General features: G+C 43.0%; 1 pseudogene; it reads right to left on the reverse strand.

Moving 5' to 3' along the window:
- Positions 1-1392: 1392 nt before the first annotated feature.
- Positions 1393-1489, reverse strand: LOC113831012 (annotated as a pseudogene).
- Between the last annotated feature and the right edge of the window lie 661 nt (positions 1490-2150).

Consider the following 2150-nt stretch of genomic DNA (forward strand, 5'->3'; position numbering starts at 1 on the left):
AAAAATAAGTGCTAAGTTAGAATTCTGACTTTAGTGAAAATACCTTAGTTTTTAAAGTAATTTTTATTTACATTAAAAACAATCTTATTTTGCATACCAACCCCATTTCCCTGTCCCTCCCATCCTCCCATTTCCCCCATCATCTCTCCATCCCACCCCCACATCCACTCCTCAGGGAGGGTGAGGCCTCCCATGGGAATCATCAAAGTCTGTCACATCATTTAGTGCAGGACCTAGGCCCTCCCCCACGTATCTAGGCTGAGAGAGTATCCCACCATAGTGAAAGGGCTCCCAAAGCCCATTCATGCACTAGGGATAAATACTGCTTCCACTGATAGTGGCCCCATAGAGTGTCCAAGCCCTGCAACTGACACTCACATTCATGGGGTCCTGGTTGGGTCTTATGCAGGTTCCCCAGCTGTCATTCTGGAGTGCATGAGCTCCCACTTGCTCAGATCAGCTGTTTCTGTGGGTTTCCCTAGCATGGTCTTGCCCTTTGGTCATCATTCCTCCCTCTCTACAGCTGGATTCCAGGAATCCTACTCAGTGCTTAGCTGTGGATCTCTGCTTAAATTTCCATCAGCTTCTGAATGAAGGCTCTAGGACAGCATTTATGGTAGTCATCAATCTCATTACAGGGGAAGGACATTTAAAGATTTTTAGTTGGGGTCATCCTTGTGGATCCCTGGAAATTTCCCCAGTGCCAAGTTTCTCCTTAAGCCCATAATGGCGCCCTCTATTAAGGAATCACTTTCCTTGCTCTCCTTCTCTGTTCTTCTCCCAACTTGACCATCCTGATCCTTCATGATATCCCCCACCTCCCTTTCTCCCCTCCTCTTCCTTCTCCCTCCCTCCCTCCCCTTCCCCCAGTGCTCCCAGTTTGCTCAAGAGATCTTGTCCCTTTCCCCTTCTTAGGGGATCCATGTATTTCTCTCTTAGGGTCTTTCTTGTTTCCTAACTTCTCTGGGGTTGTGGATTGCAGGCTTGTTATCCTTTGCTCTATGTCTAATATCCACTTATGAGTGAGTACACACCATGTTTTTTCTCTTTGTGTCTTGGTTACCTCATTCAGGATGGTTTCTTCTAGTTCTATCCATTTGCCTGCAAATTTCAAGATTTCACTGTTTTTTGCTTTTTGTTTTTTTAACCACTGAGTTGTACTCCATTGTGTAAATGTACCAATGTACCATAATTTCTTTATCCATTCTTCAGTTGAGGGCATTTAGGTGGCTTCCAGGTTCTGGCTATTACAAATAATGCTACTATGAACATACCTGAACAGAAGTTCTTGTGGTATGAATGTGCATCCTTTGTGCATATGCCTAAGAGTGGAATTGCTGGGTCTTGAGGTAACTTGATTCCCATTTTCCTGAGAAACCACAATACTGATTTCCAAAGTGGCAACACAAGTTTGCATTTCCACCAGTGCAGGGGCCATGCTAATCTTTTCAGTATAGTTCCAATTTTAGTATATGTGCTACTGAAGCAAGCATGCATTTCCACCAGCAATGGAGGAAGGTTCCCCTTTCACCACATCCTCTCCAGTATAAACTGTCATTAGTGTTTTTTATTTTAGCCATTCTGACTGGTGTTATATGGTTGTTTTGATTTGCATTTCCCTGATGGCTAAGGATGTTGAGCAATTTCTTCATTTTTCTTTAAATTAAAACAGTATCTTATTTTACATACCAATCCCAGTTCCCTCTCCCTCCCATCCTCCCATTTCCCCGACCCCCCCCATTCCACCCCCCATCCACTTAAAAAAACAAATTTATCTATTTATTGTGTGTGGGCAAGCTCATGCCATGGTACATTACCAAAATCCAAGGGACAGCTTAAGAGGGCTGGTTCTCTTTTACCATGTAGATCTCAGGGATTGCCCAGGTCCCCAGACTTGACAGGAAATATCTTTACACAACAAACCAGCATACTGCCCTAAAACATATTTGAAAAAACAACTACCGAGGTTTTAATTTTAACTACTGAGGAATTCTGAGGCATGAGAATGGAAAGTTCAAGGCCTACCTGAGCAACTTAACTGAGACCCTGTATTTTTATATATAACACATATCCATAAACAGTAAAGGAGGGGCTGTTAAATAGTAGAGTTCTTGGCTAACACAAGCAAGGCCTTAGGATTAATCCAAATG

The sequence above is a fragment of the Cricetulus griseus genome, chromosome 5 (genome assembly GCF_003668045.3).
Source record: "Cricetulus griseus strain 17A/GY chromosome 5, alternate assembly CriGri-PICRH-1.0, whole genome shotgun sequence".
Taxonomy (NCBI): Eukaryota; Metazoa; Chordata; class Mammalia; order Rodentia; family Cricetidae; genus Cricetulus; species Cricetulus griseus.